Below are 24,763 nucleotides of genomic sequence, written 5' to 3'. Positions count from 1 at the left end.
ATATCTATGAGTAGTATCCTCACATCATTTCTGACTTCTTTTCAGTGCATCATATATTTCCTTAGATATTCTGTGCTTCAGGATGTCCTTCAGTTTCTTTATTTTCTCATACTTTTGAAAGCAAAAGATTTGTAATATCCTCAGTATTGTGCCTCTTGATCTGGCAGACAGATTAAGTCCTATGAAAAGTTTCTCTATTCTTGACATAACTAGGAGTAAAGGCTTTGTATATAAAATATATGAGTAAAATAAAAGAATATACAGAGATTTAAAATTGAACATAACATATAAATCACCAAATACATGAATATCCACAGCTCTTTATTTTATTCATTTATTCTGTCATTTTATTTTTTGAGCTTGTAGAATGTGTCAATGGTCTGCTGAGAATCTAACACAGTCTCTTTTACAGAGAACTCATAGGCTGGTGGATGACAGACTCAAAACCAGCAAGCTATGAGAGTGCAAAGACCTATATGCTGAAAGGGCTGTTCAAGTTCAAGGAAAAGAGTAAGTGGATGAAAATATTAGGTTGTTTCTAAAAATTAAATCAAAATTTTAGTTAAGAATACTGTGATTATTTCCTGTTGCATAATTTTCTTAGAGGCTCTGAAACAAAAAATTACTTTTTTATAGAGACATTGAATGCTAAATTTAGTCCACTTGCTTTTGTTTAACTGCTCAATTCACATCTTATAAAAGTGTCAAATACCTTATAGACAATACTGAAAATAGAATATTTAAGTACATACTTTTTGTTTCAATGCATTTTTCACACTTTAAGAATCTAGAAATTGTAATTTGAGTTATCTTGCTACTTTATGTCTAGCCTAACTCAAGAACTAATGAGTACAATTAATAATGTTTATAATCAAGTCTCAATGTTTTAATATTTAACATTCAAATTAGAATAGATAAAAGGTAAAAAAATCTTTTCTAATATTTACATTTACTCACTCTTCTCATAGCTCAAGTGTGCACAAACACATATTTTACTCTATCCAGTTTACCTCACAGGTAACATTTCAGTTAAGCCTGCAGAGATTAACCTTGTTTTTTTTTTTTTTTTCCAGACTTCCATGATGACTCTTTTGCTGCCAATCTTTTGTATACTTTCTTAAGGAAAACAAAAACAGTATCTGGTGCCTTACGCCTAGAAATGGAGTGTTACATGCAGTAGCAAGGTGAATTCAGATTTCTGAACAAAAGATTTGTAATTGTACTTGCTTCTCCTTTATGGACTCTACCTTGGTTTGAGCTCTCCGTTCAATTTGGGATTATAAAAGCCTGAAAGTAATCACAAGGTGAATTTCAATAAATTGAATTTATGATATGTGTGAAGGATAATTTGCTGACAGCTTTAAATTGTAAGCACTTCTTTCCATTGTAAATATAGCCAAATTGCCTTGTTTTCCTCATAAGAGATTTAGCATCTTGAAACAAAGATTTGCTATCAAACACGCTCTCCAGCAAACATCTGCTTCCTGTCTCTAAAGCCCTGAGACAGGTGAAATAGAACTTTGTAACGTTATATAAGCTTTGTTTTAAAGCTTTGGCAATGGAGAGGAACTTATTCATTGCGTTTGTATCAGTGAAAGAATGAACATTCTTCTTAAAAAGTAAAAAATAAAAATATAAAAAGTAACAACATCAGACTTGTTTTTAAATATATATGTCTATTTGGAGTACAGAACCTGGCCCAATATTAATCTGATACTACACAAATCTAAACAACATGGTAATAAAATATAAGTTGTTTTCATTTTCTGGCTGCTTAAATATTTGTGTTTAGTGCTTTGAGAGATTCACTAGTTATATATGCATAAAAATATGACCACATATTATCAAAGTTATAAATGTATAGAGAATCTCTTCTCTGCAGGGCGCTGTGAGCTATGAATATTCACTTGTCAATATTTATAGAATTATGGAATGTTAATAGAAAATGCTATGCCAAAAACAGCATATAAACTAACAAAGTTGACAACGTACATGAAGTCACCAGGGACCTGGTAAATGCCTTTACATATCATTGGATTAAAAAAACGTTCAAACTGTGAAAATATTAACTTTAGGAAAGGATGTGGAGCAAATTGGAAGTTTTATGAATTGCTGGTGAGAGTATGAATTGTTACAACTACTTTACAAAACCACTTGACATTTTTTAGTAAAGATGAAGCTACCTGTATAGCTAATTGACTCCTAATCATATACCTTAGAGTAACTCTGTCAAATAGGAATATAATTCAATCCTCGTATGTACATTTAAATTTCCTGATAATTACAATTTAAATTTACTATAGCCTCATTTAAAAAATAGAGGATATGGTCTGGGCGCAATGTCTCACATCTGTAATCCCAGCACTTTGGGAGGCCGAGGCGGGTGAATCACAAGGTCAGGAGTTCAAGACCAGCCTGGCCAAGATGGTGAAACTCTGTCTCTACTAAAAATGCAGAAGTTGCCAGGCGTGGTGGCCGGTGCCTGTAATCCCAGCTACTGGGGAGGCTGAGGCAGATAACTGCTTGTACTCGGGAGGCAGAGGTTGCAGTGAGCCGAGATAGCGCCTCTGCACTCCAGCCTGGGCTGCAGAGCAAGACTCTGTCTCAAAAAAAAAAAAAAAAAAAAAAAAAAAAGATACAAAGTTTAATAATGTATTTGATTTAACTCATATCTGAAATATTATTTCAACCTGTAATCATTATGAAAGTGCTTATATTACATTATTTTCTGTACTGTCTTCAAAATCCAGTGGGTATTTATGCTTAGAACACATGTCAATTAGAACAACAAAATCCAAGTGTCTACTGCACTGGACATGCAGCCTTTGGAAACTCTTTCATTTGTGTATGGGGAAGCATGCACAAGAATGTTCAGAGTGGCATTGCTTTTAATAGTCTTTATGGGTCAAAGCTGAATCAGTGTAACAGAGCCCTTACCAATAGCCCTGTAGGGAGAATTTGAAATAGAAAGCTACTTACAATAATATCAGAAGTGCTGAAAGCCCTCCAAAACAAATGAGAACAATGATTCAACTCAGAAATAAGCAAGAGCAGTAAACAGCTATGTCTCTTGAGCTCGTGGAATAAAAGACGAATACGGTACTCTTTATGATGAAGTCCAAACTCCTTAGGATTACCTATAGAACTTTTAATGATCTGGACCCCATATGTCTTTTCATTTTCAAATTCAAAATATTCCTTATGTCCTCCATATGTCCCAATCATATCAACTTACATGCATTTCTGAGAACATGTACTTTTGGGCTTTTATTTCACACCTGTGTGTCACTGCATATATAGTACAGTTGCTTGAAATGATCTCTACACACCTCCTGATCACATTCTGCTTTCTCGTACTTCAGGCAGATATAAAATCTTCAATAAGAAAACTTCCTATCTTCTACTCACCTCCCACTTGTGTTGGATTACCCACACTTCTATACAACCATAGCACCCCTAAGCATACTCCAATTTAAATACTTCTTATGTCTCTTTAGTACATTGGTCTTAATTGTCAGCTTTTCCTCCACTGTAGCATATTTCAGAGTAGGTATTTCTGTAATTGCTCTATCGCCTGTTATTGGTACATAGTAGGTACTTAGGAATTAACAACTGAGATGTTAAAAAAATATGTTGTAACACAAACGTACTTTCTAATTAAAATGATTTGGATTACATATGCTTTGCAAAATTATATTAGTTTTAACTATTGGGACTGTCTGTAATGCCAGATTAGCCGAAACAGAGACAAAGTGTAGTGATAATTATGACTAATCAATGAGTCCTCCCCACTAATTTAGAAACATATGAATTTTTTATTTTTACATTTATAAATTTATTTATTTTTGAGACAGAGTTTCGCTCTTGTTGCCCAGGCTGGTGTGCAATAGTGCAATCTCAGCTCAACACAATCTCCACCTCCCTGGTTCAAGTGATTCTCCTGCCTCAGCCTCCCCAGTAGCTGGGATTACAGGCATGCACCACCATGCCCAGCCATTTTTTTATATTTATAACTGCAAAGTTCATCATGGTTTGTGAACTACAAATAATGTATAAAAAGGAAAAATATAAAGTTTTTTTTTGCACAGCAGATAAATAATAATATTAAAATTTTCTTGCAGCTTTGACAACTATCCAAAAAAAAGATATGATAAATATTTTTTTCTTAAATAGTAAGAGGTTGCATTTGTTTTTTAAACTTTCTTCTTTTTTTTTTATTATACTTTATGTTCTAGAGTACATGTGCACAATGTGCAGGTTTGTTATGTATGTATACATGTGCCATGTTGGTGTGCTGCACCATCAACTTGTCATTTACATTAAGTATATACCCTAATGCTATCCCTCCCCACTCCCCCGACCCCACGACAGGCCCCGGTATGTGATGTTCCCCTTCCTGTGTCCAAGTGATCTCATTGTTCAATTCCCACCTATGAGTGAGAACATGCGGTGTTTGGTTTTCTGTTCTTGCGATAGTTTGCTGAGAATGATGGTTTCCAGCTGCATCCATGTCCCTACAAAGGACATGAACTCAGCATTTTTTTTTTTAACTTTGCATTTCTTGTGTTATGTAAAAATAATTTCTACTAGGAGCTATTTATTTCTTTCATTCAATTCGGGGTGTGGGGGAGACTTTTACATAACTAACTTGGCAAGGTAGTGTGACTAATGTGAAACTTTGAAATTAAACCTGAAAACTGATTGGGTTTTTCTTCCTGAATTCAGTCTAAAAGAGAGGCCAAATATTTATAAAATGAGGAGAGACTGAAAGAATATGAGGAGAAATAAATTATACCTATTTTAGTGTCATAATGCATTTAGGGATCTTTCAAGTTTTGTTTGTTTGTTGCTTCCGTATTTAGAACAAGAGGTAAAAAGGTATTAATTCTTATCAGAAATATTATAAACATCAACAAAGCTAGTAAGTATATTTTCTCTGGCTAGGATTATTGATGTTTGATTTTTTTGAATGAAAACCAGGGTTATTTTTCTGATAGATATCACTTTTAAATACTGAGAAAGAGAAGCCATTTGGAAATAAAGTCTTTGTAGTCTATGTGGTATGTATGTGTGAATGTGTGTGTGTGAGTGTGCCTGTGGTGGGAGTTTCATATAGATGGATCAGTTCAATTTTAACATATCTTAAAATTCTGATTTGGGGACCACAGAGGATAATATGCATTAATGTAGCAAAGGCATACATAGACCCTCAGCTATTATCTCATCATTTTCACAAAAATGATTTGTTTAACTTGATAACTCCCTTTCAAAGGAGGCAGATTTAAAATATTTGTTTCATCTTTTCTATTGACCATTTGGATAAAAAGTATTGGATGGTTTTTAACACTTTTATTCACTTTGCTTTACAGATGCTTATTTTGTTGAGTATAGTAATGTTTTAAGTACACACAATGTCTAACAAAAATGAAGACTTTTAAAGAGCATACATGATTTTAAGGGGAAATACATTCTGACTAACACTGAGTATCTAGAAATATATCCCTCTAAGTAAGATGTGTTGAAGTCTTTTTATTTCTGACATTCTCTATTTTTTCCTTCTTGCCCATTTTAGTGCTAATTGTTAAGCACTTTTGTTTTTCCTGAAGTTATTCTGAGGAGGTTAGAGCTTGCCCTTTTTCTGGCTGGATAGAATCACTTAGCATTTTTCATAGCAAGAACCCCTGCAGGAGACTTGCAGCACCACATGCCCCAGGAGCAAGCTGGGGATCTGTTCAGGAGGGATACCGTGAAAATCTGTTGTCTCCATTGTTTTTTGAGTGTAAAATGTACTTCAAATTTTGTTAGCTTGATTTGTGGAACTGAAATTCCTATATCCCTAAATCTTTAGTATTTTAAATCATTAAAGTAAATTTTATGTGATTATACAAAAGTTTTGCTTAGTTTTCTAGGTGACTAAATTTAAGATATTGTTCTAGAAAGTATTTGCAAAAATATCTAATTCCCAAATTTTATGTTAATTATGTAAAAATGTATGTATATCGATGGCCAAGGTCACGTCTTGCAAATATTTTTCTACTAATGTTAATTTACGTTATCTCAAAATTCTATAAATTGCATGAAACAGAAATATATGTCATCTGATATGAATTTTTCTGTGTGGGATAATTTTTTGAGAAACAAGATGTAAGGAGTGCAATTTATGAAAATGTTCTATTTTAGGAAGAAAAATCAAAATGAAAAATATAATGCCACAAATTATTTTTTAATAACTGGTCATGTATTTAAAATAATTGGTAAATTAAGCCAGCCCTAGGTTTTTATAAAATGTGCTATTGTGTGCTGTCAGTTTGTTCATTTTCGTAAATTTTAATTCTTATCAAAATAATGAGAATCCCTTGTAAAATATATATTTTTTTCTTAAAGATTATTAATGTTTTATTTGAGACTGCCTCTGTTCCTGAGAAAAAGTCTGTAGTGAATGAACTTGGTTATTAGAAGTCAACTACTGCTATTAACCATCATTATGTAAGATTAAATAGGCATTTGATAATGACTTACAACTAAGAACACTATGCATAAAGTACAATTAATATACTACCTGTATGTACAAAGAGTGAGCAAAATCTTATAAAATTAATTAAATAATTAAAAATGTAAATTTAAGAAATATTTCATCTTATTAGCATAAACCATTTCAATAAATTTAACTAAAATATAATTTTGTACTTACAGGATTTAGCCCGTGATTAAAATGCTCATATATTCCCCCAGGATTTTTGCCATATTTTACTTTTAATTAAAGCTGAGAAACAGACAAGATATCTTGGAAGATTTTGTTGTTCTTTTATGCTACATCAGATTTCGTGTTTGTTTATATGGGTAAAGATGGGCCAGTGGCAAAAATAAATAAATGAAAATAAAAAGCCACAGAAAATTCTTGTCTCCTTGGAAAGAGAGCTTACAGCAGGAGAAAAATTTTCCCTATACATTTCATGGTAATTCAGTACTGCAGCTCTGAGCATTTTTCTTTATTTACAATTTAGAAAACTAATTGTAACACCTTTTTGTGGAGTTTTGAATTTATTTTTAGTTTGAGGCACCAGAGTATTCTTAAATCCCATAAGAAAAAAAATCTGTGTCATGTTGATTTGACTATCAAAGGATTCCAACAATTCCATAGCCATAAGCATCATTTATATTTTTATGAAAAAAAAATTATTGCATTTGGCTTCCAGATAAGAAAATAGCTCAGTGAAAATGTTGCCAACACTAGAGCCAACTGGATCTATATAATTCATATTTTCTACTTCACTACTAAGCAAGTTTAATATTTATTCATTCATTCATTCATTTATTTATTTTTGAGACAGAGTCTTGCTCTGTCCCCCAGACTGAAGTGCAGTGGCGCTATCTCAGCTCACTGCAACCTCTGCCTCCCAGGTTCAAGCCATTCTCCCGCCTCAGCCTCCTGAGTAACTGGAATTACAGGTGTGTGCCACCACACCTGAGTTTTTTTTTTTTTTTTTTTTTAATAGAGACGTGGTTTCATTGTGTTAGGCTGGTCTCAAACTCCTGACCTCAAGTGACCTACCTGCTTCAGCCTCCCAAAGTGCTGGGATTGCAGATGTCAGGTGGCAGAAATTAATATTTTATATTATTTTTATATTTTATAATATTTTAATAATATTTTATATAAAAATTTACATAATTTTATGTATTATCTTTTACACAATATATGATATAATATTTTTATCATGTATGGAATTAAAAAGTCAAAGTTCGTGCTGACTTTTGCATAAGTGAAAATACTTAGTACCACTGGTAGATCATTAGTACATATTGTGACTTACCATGTGTTGGGGAATGTGAATTAACTTTGGTTTATTCTCATAAGAATAAAGCAAAATAATATTTCAAATATAATCCATACTAATACATTTCTAATCATTATTCTTCTGTTATTCCACAATTCTATCAGATACATACATTGCTTTAACTTTTATATTCAGATAAAAGATGGAAAAGAAAGATGCTTTTATTACTTTCTAAAAGCTTCTTAGTAAAATTTTAATTATTCCTTAGGTAGATTTTAACATATTTATGTAATAGGAGTCCAATTATAATGTTTGAAAATCTATAAGAGTTTATAAAATATTTTAAAAATTCTGTGACCTAGAAAAAAAGTTCAGAAAATTATGCTGATAATCTTATTAAATATGACAAAAAGAAAGGGAAGACTTGATATTCCTGTAGGTCCAAAAGCAAATCATTTTAGCTTAACATTATTTTTATTAATGTTTCATTTTACTATTAAAAATGAATCCCTTTGGTATATATTTCAAATACTGTTTCGCTACATGAAAACATTAAACAGTTTTAAGGCGTAAAATCAGGTGAATGAAATTAAATATAAAATGCAGCTAAATACAAAATGCAGCTGTGTGCTTCTTGAAAACAATCTAACTCATCAGGTACCCAAGGACAAACAGATTTATTGGCAAGATGGAAAGAAGGGGAAAAACAATAGCTGAGTGAATATAAAAATATCAGATAAGCTGTGGGATTATATATTGCATCATATAAACCTTCTGGACTGTGTCTCTAGGCAAAATATATCTTTGTTGTCAGTTCTGCTAGTACCAACCTGCAGAATTTGGAAAGTTATCCCAAAATTTAAAATCAAAGAAATAATTAAATTATAGAAGGTAAACATGCTGCCCAACAGAAGTAGGCTAATTTTAAAAGCACACTTTACCATCATTATATTTAAATAAGGTTCTTGATCACTTGATCTGACCAGCATGGTGCAAAGCAATTGCAGTTGCACAATATATTTGAATGAGGATTATTATAATTTACTAAGAGGTGCTGCAGGGGATTAGAAAACTTGGAAGGCCAGCACTGTACTTCCATAACAGACATCTCTGCCAGATAATTAACCTTGCTGTTTGTTTAGTATTCGCCGAATGCTTCATTACTGATTCAGTCAATTATCCAGTGGTAATGACCGCTGCAGAAGGTAGAATTGCTTAATTAAAATTATTTAGACCAAGGAGGAACTTTGATTGGGTCGTGCATATTGGAAAGGCTTGATTAATCTCAATGAGATACACAACTCATTTAAAGCCTTACTTTATAATCTGAAAATGCCAAATTCATTGTTTTTTCAATCAAAAATACAATATAATATTTTTCCTTTGCCAATTACATTAAAAAATTAGACAGCAGCAAGGGAGTAGATGAAAACAAGCCTCCTTAGTTAGAATTTTACTGTAAAAGCTTTGAAGAATAAAAGTAGAATAATATTTTATTTCCTAAGATTCAATTGACATAAATTAGGAAATCATTATTGCCCGAAGGAACGGTGTGCCTGGGCAGGTAAACTTGGCACTTTATGAGCATACCAGTTACAAGATGTAAATATATTTAATCTTCAATTTTCTTCACATTCACGGGTTACTTATCTAGTCCTTTCTTCATGTGCATTTGAACATGATCATCTAATTTTAGAATTGGTCAGTTGACATTATTTACGTATAAATCAGAATGCCATGGTATTCTTTGTAGATGAGTCAGAATTCTGGATAGAATGAATCTATTCCATTTTAGCACCAATATCAGCTCTACCATGTCTAGTTATTTTTTGAATGAAGATACACTTCATTGTTTTGCCTCATGTCTAAGTGTAATAAGATCAAAGAATAGTATTTCATTTTCCCAACTTCTCAGCATAAAATTTCAAAAGGGGCAGTCAAGTAAGAATTGATTGTGTTTTTGGTTTGTTTTTCTTTTCTTTGGTCAAGGAAGGGATTGCTATTTGTTGGTTTTATGTATAGTGCTTCATTTTAAAGCTCTCCAAAACTTCAAGAAGGTGCTGATAACTGCATATATTTCCCAATCATTACATTTGATGAACAAAAGGTGTTCCCAATTATGCCATAGATACATTAGGTATTCTGAACCTAACTATAATTTAGGAAATTACTCCTCAAAGGCAATGAAATGACATCTCAGCAATTATTAGATATTATGCAGATTCCTCTGTAACACTTCCCTCCCTGTGAAGCCCAAAAGTTCAACTGGCATTTCAATTGGTACTATGGAAATATTTACATTAAATCATTATATCACTTCCGATATAAATAAAAACATAAAGTGAACTAACCCTTCAGCAAGAAATTTACATGGTTATTATCACAGACTCTAAGTAATTATTCTTACTTGGTGAATTATTCTTACGTAGAAATATGCACAATGGAAATTCAAGGAAACATAGTGAGAGAAAAACACCATATAGAAAGTTTCTGCTTGTAGAGATAATCATAGGCAGACTGTTTTCCTCTATAACCAGTAATGTAATAGCACTCTTACACGCCAAAATAACAACAAAACGCAATAACAACAACCAACCAACAAACAAAAAACATAAATTTAAATCAAATTTGATGATGAGTGCATTCATCAACATTTGGTAGAATCACATATTAGCTTTTATTTTAGAATTGTATATGATTATGTTTTCTAACAATGCAACACTGTAGATAAAACAACAAGATGACTAAAATATTTTATGGATATTTTTTAAGTGTCCATGGAAACAAATTAGTTCAAAATTACTCTTAGAATATACTATATACTTCCATGAAAACATTAATGGAATTTAGAAAATACTTAGTATTCAATAATAATACAGTACACATTAAAATTTGAGGGCTCAAGATGAAGTAGCATTTGTAAATAAATTTTCTGCCCTTTATGTTTGTAAAGTAGCAAAGGACTAATATTAATGCTGGACATCCAAACATAGAGATTAACAAGACAACTGAGAAAATTAACCAAAACTGCATAGTATAGAAAATAGGATAAGTGTGGAAATTCATACAATAGAAAAAAAAATGCTGTAATAAAAGATTACAAAAGGTATTAAAAACACTAATAACACTAACTTCTAGAACACACTTGATTAATACAATGAGACAGAAAAAATAAGAAAAGCAATAGTAAAAGTCAAACAAACTGTAAATGCACATAGATTGTATATATAAGAAAATGTAAAGTATAAAAATATTATATTAAAGGGGCAATTTCATAGAGAATAATACCTAAATCTTATGCACAACAAATTGTAAAAGGAAATACGTAAATTTGAGTGATAAAGCAAAACATTTTTCACAAATGATCTATTTGTACATACAGAAAATGAATAATATAAAATAGCTTTTATTCAACCCATTTGATTTCCAAAATTTAAAATGGCAAATTAATGATTGATCTTAATTGACAAAATCTATACATCAAAATATTAAAAAGAAAAATTAGCTGTGGCTTAAAATAATTTTGTTGCCATATACTATTTACACAAGATGTACTTAGAAAAAATAATTTTTTCAGTGCTAAGCAGCAAAAACTGAGCTGCCAATAAGCAAAAATTAGAGAATGTTGCATAGAACCTTTAATAAGAAAGTTGACTTTCTTTAAAGATATGCACAAAAAACACGAATAAAAATATATCCTATACTTGTGAAAAGTAAATATTTTAAGTATGCTTATACATCTCAAATTAATCTTTATCTTTAGTTTAAACCAATAAAGTTTAATGGATTTCCTCAAATAAATTAACAAGCTGATCATAAAACTTTAGGGGAATAGAAAGGAAAAGGGTTAAGAATTTTTCCTATACTAGTAACAAGTCATATACACCTATTTTATAATAGGGTGGAATATGCACAATAATAGATAAATTGTATGATGGAACAAAATAGAGATTCCAGAAATAAGCCCAATCATATATAATATCCTGGTTTTGAGCTAAGTTATATCCTAAATTATTGGAGGAAAATACTCATTTAAGGATTCTGAGACTATTGTATTCACACGTTAAAAAGTAATATTGAGCCCCTACTTAATACCACACGCAAAACTGATTTCCGTTGAATTAAAGATACATGCTAGAAGAAAGGCCTTGAAACATTTCGGAGAAAATAAAATAGTTTCAAGTACAGAGAAATCGATAGAGGCAGGAGCCAGACACACTCTAGGCAGAAAGGGGCGGGTCCCTGGCGAAACCCCACCTTCAAGCAGAAAAGTCTGAAACTGCGGTCCGAAATGAGAACTTGTATCCCTGTTTGTCCACTCTCTCCCAACTGGTTCTTTTTGGGTAATGTATTTTTACCAATGAAATGTTGCGTTTTCCAAAACTACCTGCAGCCCAGTCCACCCCCGATTCTCTGCCTATGAAGACCCTAGACTCAGTCGGCAGAGAGAGAGAGAAGGCTTGACAGGAGAGAGGCGACTTGATTTTAGAGAGACAGCTGGACTTTGGAGCAGAGACAGCTGAACTTCTGAGAGACAACTTGATTTCCAAGAAGAGCCAGCTGGAGATGGCTGGACTCACAGCGGAAGATTACCTTCCTGTCCCTTCCCCCCTCCAGCGCCTCTCCGCGGAGAGCCGTTTCCATTACTTAAAATTCCCTGCCTTCGAGTGTCCAGGCGACCTCACACTTCTTGGACACTGGACAAGAGCTCGGGAGCCACCGAGTGTGGGTACCTAAAAAAGGCTGTCACACTGCCCCTTTGCCCTTGCTGGCAGAGGGCAGCCACCCCACATGAGGAGGCAGGGGGTCCAATAAGCTGATAACACCGCTGCCCACGGACGGCAGAGCTAAGGGAGCACTGTAACATATCCTCTGGGGGTTCAGAGGTCACAGGCACCCCAACCTAGGCGCCACCGCGGGGCCTGCGCAGAGCTTGCTTCTGCCAGCGCCCAAAGTGGTGGACTGGATCCCACACTCGCTCATGCACACGTTCCCTCCTGAAAGGGTTTGAGCGCAGCGGGTGGAGTAAATGTGTCACCCCCATCGCGAGTCTGGCAAAGAGGTCGAGAAAAATCCTGCATCAAAATTAATGTATACAATTTAAGACGGAAAGATATAGTGACAACAAAATAGAAATACTCTTTATAATAAAAAGACATCATAAAATGTGATAAAATAAGGCATAGACTGGAGACAGTGTTTGGAATTTATAACTGACAAAATTATTACTGTCCAAAATGTACGAAGATCACCTGGAAACTAAGTATTAAAAGATGAACAGTCAGAAAGAAAAGAAAAAAAAAGAAAACATGCCTGAAGGTCATGAACCAATGGGCAATAAACACTTGAAAAATGCTTGACTTTCCAGAGCAATGAATATTAAAACATTCATGCAATACAATTTCCAAGTCACCTATTGACCAAATATTAAAGTCCACTAAAAGGCGATTTGGTAGGGAAAGAAAATGTCCGTGTATTTCCTTAATAGAGTTATATAACCACTTTGGGAATCCTTCAGTAATATCAGTCAGCTCTGATGATAAATAAATTTAGGTCAGAAGTTTGCACTTGTGGACACATGCCCTAGGGACTCTCATGCACGTCTGCAGATATGTATCATTAAATGTACTGAAACAGGTAGGGCGCGGTAGCTCACGCCTGTAATCCCAGCACTTTGGGAGGCCGAGGCGGGCAGATCACAAGGTCAGGAGATCGAGACTATCCTGGTTAACACGGTGAAACCCCGTCTCTACTAAAATTAAAACAAACAAACAAACAAACAAAAAAATTAGCGGAGCGTGGTGGTGGGCGCCTGTAGTCCCAGCTACTCGGGAGGCTGAGGCAGAAGAATGGCGTTTACCCGGGAAGCGGAGCTTTCAGTGAGCCGAGATGATGCCACTGAACTCCAGCCTGGGTGACAGAGAGAGATTCAATCTCAAAAAAAAAAAAAAAAAATTACTGAAACATTGTTTATAAAAGAAACAGAAATGACAAAAATCTGAAATGTCCCTAAGAAATGGATTTCTCTACAGCAGTTCAAAAAATCTATCAACATGGATTTATCTCATGAACATATGATTTTAAAGGAAGCTACATACATTTGGTATGATTCCATTTAAACAGGGTATTAACTGGGAAAATGCTATATATTGATTATTCATGCAAACTGTAACATCATACAAAATGTAACAATATGTGTGAGAATTATAAACATCTAAATTAAGCAAGTGGTTATATCTCCACATGATTAAAAAATGGATTGGGAATGAATATACTCACAAATTTCATTCAATTGTTAACATTTTACTTTTTGAAGAATCTAAGATAATCATCAGAAGTGAAAATATTTGATTTAGCTGATTGTTGCTTATGTAATCATTTTATTATCTATTCCTTTACTATTCTTTTCATTATTTTGTTAATAAAATGTTTTAAGTGACATTTCATTCTTTCTTACATGTAGTTATCTTAATCTTTAATAAAAAATGCTCTTTCTCATTCCTTCATCCACTGAATCACTGGGTAAAAGTGCTAGCAAGAAAAAAAAAAAGATGTACACACACCCACATAAATCTCATCATTTGTAAGCCAATGTCTGATCTATTGGAATTATTTGCATGAACAACTAAGACAATGCTGATAATGATAAATAAATTGTATGTGAATGGAATGAAAGAAAAGTACTACTCACCAAGGATGAAGCTTTTCTGTCAGCACCATCCTTCAGCATTAAGAATTTACTAGTTAAATATCTTTCGCAGATGACCAGATAATTAGCAATAATCTTAATTTAGGTCTGCTTTAAGAGTTCAATATTATAAACATTATTTTCTCCAAAACATTGTTTCTAAAAATATATATAATTAAAACATTAACAAAGGTTTATTTATATATTTTCAAGCCTAACACCCAAGACTTCTACAATCTGGTTCGATTTGAGTTTGGGCCATAATGCTGATAGACACAATCAAAAATGCCATAATCTTGAATGTTGAAATCCTGAAAGATCAAAATCCCAGCAGTCTAAATTCCAAGAATCATAATCCTGAAAGATCAAAATCCTAAAAATATAATTTGGGAAAAAAAAATTTAAAATAATATCTCTTTATGTTTTTGAAAGTGGATTTACTGGAGAAACATATAAATACATAGCAGAACCTTTCATAGGTCACTTTACACAAAAAAATTAGATGAGAATAACAAATACATTTTTACAAGCATGAACACTTAGGTACACGAATGGCAGTTGCACCAGTTTAACTGTTATGAGCAGACAAACCATATTCATGAAAAGGTCAAAAACTGAAATGTATAAATGCATATAATTATGGTTGATGATTTTGTGTACCCAGTTTTATGACAACAGTTACCTGAAAATCATGAAAAACTTTATTTGGCAAAACTGATTTAAAAACCACAATGGGTCACATATGCATATACAATTGACCAAAAAACAGAGAACTCTAAAAGTTTTGCTTTTAAAAATTGCAAATGTAAAAAATAAAATAAAATTTTTCTTTAAAAAGTCCTCTCTTAATTGATTGAGGAAGTTTCAACATCCTTATATACAAACACAATGCTTACACACAAAGCCGACATTGTGGTAGCGCACTTTTGTGGAGTTAAATGTGCACAAAACACATAAAGCAAATTAGAACTCTCTAAAAGTCTTTACACAATGTATACCTCCAGTATTGGAAATGATGTAAACATGACATACATAGCGTAGTGAATTGGCACTATGTGTGAAGGACCAGAAGTTGTTTATGATTGAATAATTTGGCAGGGAAAATTTCTTAACATTTTTCTTCTGCATGTTCACTTCTACGATGTTTAAAACATTTGCAGCACTTCTAAGTCCTAGAGCCCAAAACTCAGCAAGCTTGGAGTTCTTATATGCAAAGTAGCAGAAGAGAGGTCTGTCCTAGCTCTCAAAATAGACAAATCTAGACTATTCTGTCTTCTGTATTTGTTCTCTCTAGGCCTTGGTCAATTGAATAGTGCCTGTCAACATTGAGGGAAGATATTGCCCCCCGGTCTACTCAGACTCACAGACTACTCTCCTTTGAAAGTCCCATCACAAACATATCCCAACCAATGCTTTCCCAGGATTCTAGGCATTCTGTAATTCAGCCAAATTAACACTTAAAGTTAAGTCCACAAGTACACCTCTTGCCAACTTGGCATCCACATGTAGCTCCTTAAACCATACTTAATTTCCAATAGAGACAACGAGGTAACATTTGAGCACTTTTTCATATGCTTGTTGACTGCATGTATGTCTACTTTGGAAAGTGTCTGTTCATGTCCTTTGCCCACTATTTAATGGGGTTGTTTGTTTTTTGCTTGTAAATTTATTCCTTACAGATTCTGGATATTAGACCTTTGTCAGATGCATAGTTTGCAAGTATTTTCTCACATTCTGTAGATTGTTTGCTGTGTTACTAGTTTCTTATGCTGTGCAGAAGCTTTTTAGTTTAATTAGATCTTATTTATTAATTTTTGCTTCTGTTGTGATTACTTTTGGCATCTCCGTCATGAAATCTTTTACAGTTCCTATGTCTAGAATGGTATAACCTACATCACTAATCATTCGAGAATACAAATTAAACCACAATGAGACATGTCACATCAGTCAGAATGGCTACTATTAAAAAGTCATAAATAACAGATGCTGGAGAGGTTGCAGGGAAAAGAGAAGACTTATACATTGCTGGTGGGAATGTAAACCAGTGTGGCAATTCCTCAAATAACTAAAAACAGAACTACCATTCAACCCAGACATCTCATTATTGGTATATACCCAAAGGAATATAAATAATTCTACCAAAAAAACACATGTATGTGTATTTTTATTGTAGCGCTATTCACCCTAGCAAAGACATGAAATCAACCTAAATGCCCATCAATAGTAGACTTTATAAAGAAAACATGGAATTCTATGCAGTCATAAAAAAAGAATGAGATCTTGTCCTTTGCAGCAACAAGATGGAGGCGAAGGCCATTAGCCTAAGCAAACTAATGCAGAAATGGAAAACCAAACAGTGCATGTTATCACTTATAAGTGGGAAAAACAGATCCAAAGAAGCGAACAACAGACCCTGGGGCCTACTTGAGGGTAGAGGAACAGAAAAAATACCTGTCATGTACTGTGCTTAGTACCTGGGTGACAAAATAACCTGTACAGCAAACCCTCATGATGCGAGTTTATCTTTATAACAAACCTGCACATGTACCCCTAACCTTAAATAAAAATTAAAAGAAAGAAAGAAACAAACTAGGTAGTAATTTCCCCTAACATAATGCAACTGTCTTGCTTCTAACCAGAAACACACTAATCCCTTCCCAAGAATTTGGCTTTCAGGTTTTCAATATTCAGGGTTTTCATATCTTGGAATTGTTTTTTTTTTTTTTTTTTTCTGGATTTTAGATGTTTGAGATTTTAAACACAATCATTTTGATCTTTTAAGATTTCAATATTCAGGGTTGTGTCTTTGATGATTATTAATAACACCATCACACTCACCTCTGTAGACCTACTTCACTACTCAGGTATGTGAATTCTGGAACTATGATCCTGATCCTGACCTCAAATTATTGGTCTGTTACCTGTTAATTATGTGGCCTAAAGAAGCCAATCTGTCTCGGCTTCCATTTTTCTTGTATCTCTATTGTGATTCTTACAGATGCGTAAGGATTAACTGAAATGGCACACTTGAAAACACCACACCGTGCTTATTCCTGCAACAGTGTATCATTCTAGGCTTAATCAGAAAAATAGAAACCACCTCAAGTAATTGCAAGAACAAATAAAATGCAGGAGCTCCATCCTACAGTGATGGAGAATTTGAGATGCTATGAGACAGAGTAGAAATCCAGAAAGTTTCCACAGCATGAAGTCAACTTTACCCCTAGACCCGCGGGACAAAGGGAGGAGGTCTTTCTAGAGCATAAGGGCTGAGCTCTCCCCAAAACAGCTAGATTCAATGCAGAGTGATCCACCTAGAAAGAGAGGAGACGCAGCTATTGCTGAGATACCTCTTGATACCAAGAGAGTAGTGAATAAATTTCCTGATATTTCTCTTTCTCACACTTTTCAATCTCTAGTGTCACATGGTTTTTAAAGCCAGCAGGAAGCCAGATAACACAGTAGCCACAGAAATGATATAAGGGATCTGTGTCCCCTTCCACCACCCATTCTCTTGGGAAAAACACAGGGAAGGAATGAATATGAGGACAAATAATACTAAAACTTATGCAGTGTTATGGATTTGGATTTAAAAGCACAAAGTATTAAAGGGCATATACCATAATTACAGAAACGAGAAAAGATCGCTACTTTTCCTACAATCTGAAATACTTGAAAATAAGACACATAAAATAATAGAAAAAAAGATGAACTTATACGATAAATTCACAGAAAATGTTCATATGTGAGTATATATGTGTGTGTGTGCATATATATAAACAAAAGTTAAATATCCTTAAAATCAAACACATGACTATTCATGACTGCAATTAAATATCATAAACAGATGTTGAATAAATTTATAAATTATTATTATCTTCCAAAGTGAAGAGATAAATAGAACATAATTTGTGCATAACATATCTGAATTGTTTTTCTTTTTTGCAGGTGATTTTAATGAGTATAGAAAACATGAAAATACAGTAAGTACAAAAATAAAAATAAACATCCCATATAATCTTACATTGAGAGGAAATTGACATATTTCCTTCTGAATATGGTATATAACTGGAAATGTGGAAGAAAATATAAATAGCCCAATGTCTCCTGATAATGACATGGATCATCTTTTATCCATTTATGTAAGAAATTTTACTAACATTTAATATGCTTCAAGTATATAATTTTTAAGTAGTGTGTAATATTCAATTTTTTATACACACCAAAAGCTTTTTATCCATACCTATATTATTATACCCTTAAGTTTCTTTCAACTTATAGGTAGTATAAATAATATTGTGATAAAATAATTCTACAAAAATGCTTAAAGTGACATTACAATTTTTTTCAGATAAGCAAACTTTTAAGAAACAATAGTACTCACTCCTCATAAGCTTGAAAGAGAGTTGCACTCTTGTACCTATTGGGTGAATTATAACTTGTTTTCTTTTGATAATAATTTTGTGTCATATTTCAAAAATCTTAATATAATCTAACATTTTGACATAAAAATTATTTCTATTTACCTTAGGAAAATTATAATGTAAGAAATCAAAATTATAATGCAAAAGTTTTTTATTTTAGTAATACTTAATATGAAAAGATAAAATGTGTGATGTTAATTAGAATAGTATTAGAAAAATTAAGTTATTTTATTTCCCAACATGTTTAAATTTGTTTAAAATACTGACACAAATTCACATTTGTTGAATTGAAAAAGTAAACAAAGAAGGTGTAAAACTATATATAAACTATGAACTAAAAAATAGCTATTTGAAAGTAAACGTCCATTTATGCATTTTTGTGTCTATGTGTACTGCTGTGAGCTTGTACACAAAATTGCATGGGGTAATATTCGCTTATCATTTTATTTACTAGGCAGAACTATATATTTACGACTTGCATATATTTAGAACTTTTCCCTAGATGATGCATAATACCATACAATTGCTTAAATATATCTAATGAGGATTGAGGAATCTTATAATATTCTAAGAGATAAAGTATAAAGTAATTCTTTTTTTTTTTTTTTTTTTTTTTTTTGAGACGGAGTCTCTCTCTGTCGCCCAGGCTGGAGTGCAGTGGCCGGATCTCAGCTCACTGCAAGCTCCGCCTCCCGGGTTCACGCCATTCTCCTGCCTCAGCCTCCCAAGTAGCTGGGACTACAGGCGCCCGCCACCTCGCCCAGCTAGTTTTTTGTATTTTTTAGTAGAGACGGGGTTTCACCGTGTTAGCCAGGATGGTCTCGATCTCCTGACCTCGTGATCCGCCCGTCTCGGCCTCCCAAAGTGCTGGGATTACAGGCTTGAGCCACCGCGCCCGGCCTATAAAGTAATTCTTGAATCATCTAATGCTTATGGGTAAGTATGAAATTAAAAAAATATATATTAGAATTTTATCTATAGATCTGAGGCAGTGTTTTTTGAATTCTCATACCACCAACTTAGCCCTTGTCTTCACACCATTTAATAATTTTTGAGGGCAGCTAAAATTGTGAAAATATTATGAAAATAAAAGAAGCCTTTCTAAAATCTATTTACATATTCAAAAACATGCCTTCAATACAAGCATTTTATTTTATGTTCCTAGTATATATTTTATTTTATTTATTTTCCTGCTTGCCTTGCATGTGGCTAGTGGGCTTCAGGAGGATAATACAGTATCCTAAGCTTTTTCCCTGCACATTAGCCTTTTTTTGTTATTAAATAACTATCGCAGTTTTAAGGGGAACAAAGTATAGGCCAACCAAGATGTAGTCCAAAATGTTGAAAGTAGTTAACCATAGAAAAAAGGATTACAACATTTTTCCTTTCCTTTGTATTACTTCACATATTTGATGATTTTCAATTTTTATTATTTGTAAAATGGCACTGTATTGATAATCAAATGAAGAATATTACATATTTTTATTATGAAAATTGATTTTTTCCATATTCTCCATCTTTTAATCTTCTCTGCTATTTTTTTCCTGAATCTGTTTTCGCGATTTTATTTAGGCTATTTATTCTTCCTAGAAAGTCATTTGCTTTCTCAGTCTCCAACGGATTCTAACAGATTTTCAAATCATTTCCTGAACTCTTTATTTTTATTACATTTAATTATTAATTACAGTAACAATCATCATGATGTTCTTCAATGCACATAATATTCTCTGTGTCTCTATATACAAATACACACATAATTCCTAATAATGCATAGGAAAGTGATATGTGTAAGAGTGAGTTGTGTGTGGAGTGCCATGATGTCAGAGGGTGTATTAATGAACACCTCTTGATTTGAGTTGATGCTCAACTCAAAAGTTCCTTGCTCAATTGACTGCGAAAGTCCAAACACTGCATATGAAAGGCATCCAATATATTTATAAAGTGTAGAAGTGGGAGAGTTATTTTTATGTTCTCTCTAATGTTCATAAATTAATTTCCCTGAAATAATGAGGTAGTTTTGATTATCAGTATCAAGTGACAAGAAGAAATCACTATAAAGTAGTTATGAATTACAGATATGTGTTATATTTTCCTCAAGACTTACGTGGTTCATTGGTAATTTTATTAAAAGTAAAGCTTTCATAGATGTACCATTCATGATACTTTAAATAAGGTCTCATCATTCAGGGACAGATTTGAAACTGAGTGTCCTTTCTTCCTTCCTTCCTTCCCTCCCTCCCTCCCTCCCTCCCTCCCTCCCTCCCTTCCTTCCTTCCTTCCTTCCTTCCTTCCTTCCTTCCTTCCTTCCTTCCTTCCTTCCTTCCTTCTTTCCTTCCTTCTTTCCTTCCTTCCTTTCTCCCTCCCTCCCTTTCTCTCTCTCTCTCTCTTTCTTTCTTTTACTTTGTTTCTCTCTTTCTTTCTTTCTTTCTTTCTTTCTTTCTTTCTTTCTTTCTTTCTTTCTTTCTTTCTTTCTTTCTTTCTTTCTTTCTTTCTTTCTTTCTTTCTTTCTTTCTTTCTTTCTTTCTTTCTTCTTTCTTTCTTTCTTTTCCTTCCAACCACAATCAATTTAAAATAGAAAATGAAGGCAGGGAAAGTACAAGGAATTCAAGTACATGTCAAATCTATAATCTCTGTATAAAAACTAATGAACACAATGCAAGGCACTTCCAATCTTATTTCCTCAGAAATAGAGTACAATCAGAGTGTAATGAATATTGAAATTAATAAATTAAAAATAAATCTTCATAAGAGAAAAAAAATCTATTTCAGTCTAGCAGTAATTATGTTTTCAACATTGTAAATTAATTCCCCAAATGAATATCTTTCAGTGTACCCAATCTATTATCTATTTTCATCTTTTTATTTAAAGCTCAGTGTTCCTAAGTTGACTAAGCCACCACATTATTAGAAAACAATACAAGAGGTGTTCATTAACACATGCTCTGACATTCCAACATTGCATAAAATCTCATGCTGGTTTTAAATGTACACTTTCTCCCCCCCTCCCACCCCAATTATGATAAAGAAACAAATGGAGCCACCTGTAATTTTAGATAGAAAATTTGTGAGGATATTAATATCCATTCACTGAAAAATAAATAAGGATGACAAATAAAGTGAACACATATTAAATCATTAAATAAATTAAAATACTTATTTCTGTTTAGAAGACAATTTAAGATAATAGTTATTTGATTGGGTCTGATGTCAGGTGTGAGGTTCTGGTTTTTACTTGTAGATTTCCCTCATACCATGATCCTGGGGAAGCTACTTGTTTTGTTCTGTTTCCTCTTCTAAAAAAAAGTGAGAAAAAATTTTGCATCCTAGGGTAATTATGAAAAACACATTACATACGTTTTTCTAAGCTTTTAGCTTATTATTTGCCAAACAGTAAGCACCATTAATATGAACTATTTTGGAATTTAATGTAATCCCTCAATTAGTCCTTTAGGCTATAAACTTTTTCTTCTGTTCTGTTACCTAGCAAGTCGATGTCATGTAAACAATCAATCATTTTGGACACCAAAATTGTGCATGTCTGTAAGAAACATTTCAGTTCCACTTTAGATAATGTCAGCAACTTAGTGGTTTTAAAACAATGAGAGAAATGTATGATAAATCTAGGATCTGGAAATGGTAGTGAAATTAATGCTAGATAGGGAAGTGCACATTTATAGATAGGGAAGTACATTTTATGTATTTGAAAGCAAGAAAAGACAATACAATTTTAGAACGCAATTTGGGGTCAGTAATTAATCTCATTTGCATAATTAAAGATTTGCCATATAATTTTGTGATTAAATAGGTGAAGTTCTGGGAGAATGGTCAATCTTATACTTTGTGAAATTGTATTGTTTATTAATTAAGTGGAGAAGGAACCACGTGTGTTCGTCTATGGCTGTGTTAAAGAAGGAACATCGGAAAAATACTAGGATATCTTGCCTCTAATATTAGCTCCATTACAAACTCTATGTCTTTCAATAAGTCACTTCCATGGACCTCAGTTTCCTCTAATAAAAGTATTTAGAATATGAAGTAATGGCTTAAGTTCCTTCAGATACTGTGATGCTATCATAATGTAGGGCGGTTCTCAAAATATAGACTGAGGACAAGCTACATGTTTGTGTGAGGAGGAATTTTCTTTATAAACTTTAACAAAATAGCCTATAAAAACAGATTAAATGCAGAAGCAAATAAGATAATCCAGCTGTTTTCCATTTGGTGCACATTACAGAAGTTTGCAAAAATACAATACTGCCATAATTCTCACATTTAAAGCATTTTTTTTTTGAGATGGAGCTTCACTCTTGTTGCCTAAGCTGGAGTGCAATGGTGTGATCTCAGCTCACTGCAACCTCCGCCTCCTAGGTTCAAGTTTCTCCTACCTCAGCCTCCCAAGCAGCTGGGATTACAGGCATGTGCCACCACACCTGGCAAATTTTTTATTTTTAGTAGAAACAGGGTTTCACCATGTTGGTCAGGCTGGCAGGTCTCGAACTCCTGACTTTGGGAGATTCACCCTCCTCGGCTTCCCTCAGAGCTGGGATTACAGGCGTGAGCCACTGTGCCTGGCTGGCACTTTTATTTAAAAAGCAATGTAGTTATTTTTCATAAAATTCTTACCTATGTGATCATCGATTTATTTTTAAGCAAGTACAAAAATAATTACTTTAAGCCTTTTATCATGTTTAAATATTACTATAATAAATACTGACACATATAATCTACATAAAATAATTTGGGACGCTCAATAATTTTTAGGCATATAAAAAGATTTTGTGTTACATTTGTCTTTTTATTGAAAGCCATTTTGTTACCTTTTACTCAGTTTTCTCTGTTTAGTCTTTCCCACAATGGTAATTTATATTCGGAATACTCTAATGCCTTATCATAAACTCAATTTGGTATTTTCAAATGGAGTATTTTTTCCAATAAGGTAAAAATAATTCAGTATTTTCCTAACTACCAACTACTATTGAATTATATTTTAGCACAGAGTTTCCCTAAGGGCAGTTTCCATTTCCTCTTCAAATATTAAAAATATAAGATTATCATGAAAATAATATGGAAAATTGGTTAATAACATGGCTTGCTATATAAAGGGGGAAAGTCTTGCCGTATGAATTTATGAATTAGAAGACCATTTTCTACACTGATTTTTCAGGTCCTAGCACGAATATCTAAATGTGCCATGGGAAGTCAAAGGGATCACAATTACTAATTATTTTTCAATAGTCATGAGAGTCAAGTTGAAAATTGTTTTGTTTTTGTTTTTGGAAAGCCTTGAGAATAAAGGCAGACATCATGAATTCATGTGGTCTAAAATTAGACTAGGAAGATGTTTAAGGGTACAATACATCCTCCTTGATTTTCAGAAAGATAGGCAGATGGATAAAGTTGGGTTCTGGCCTGATAAGATTTTCATTTCCTCTGCTGATACTCTACCAAAATCAACTCATTTGCTTCTTTTGTTGTTGGTTATCAAGTATTTGCAATGGAAGCCAATATTAAGCAGATAATCAAATTTCCTTTCCTCGAACTATAAATTTTAGAATCCAGACAGCAAATTAATGATTTCCTTTTTACACACTTTTATACTAAACTTGAAATGCAAGACAGTGCTCTGGTTGGCTTGGGACTGACCCAGTTCTCCCCACCTCTTTTTTCACTTGTAGTTTGCAAGACTAACTGTAGAATATGCTGGAAATGCAACATCCTGGGCTAAGAGGGGAGCTGGCTAGAACAGCCTGGGCTCTGTTCCAGTCCCCTCCACATCAGAATGTCGTTCAGTGCTTTATTCCAGCATGCGACATGGCCTCAGATTACAAAACCCAGAGCCAGCTTTTTTTCAGGATCCTTCAACAGCAGTGCAAAGT

The sequence above is a fragment of the Macaca thibetana genome, chromosome 2, assembly GCF_024542745.1.
Source record: "Macaca thibetana thibetana isolate TM-01 chromosome 2, ASM2454274v1, whole genome shotgun sequence".
NCBI classification, from domain to species: Eukaryota; Metazoa; Chordata; class Mammalia; order Primates; family Cercopithecidae; genus Macaca; species Macaca thibetana.
This window is presented reverse-complemented; position numbering follows the sequence as displayed.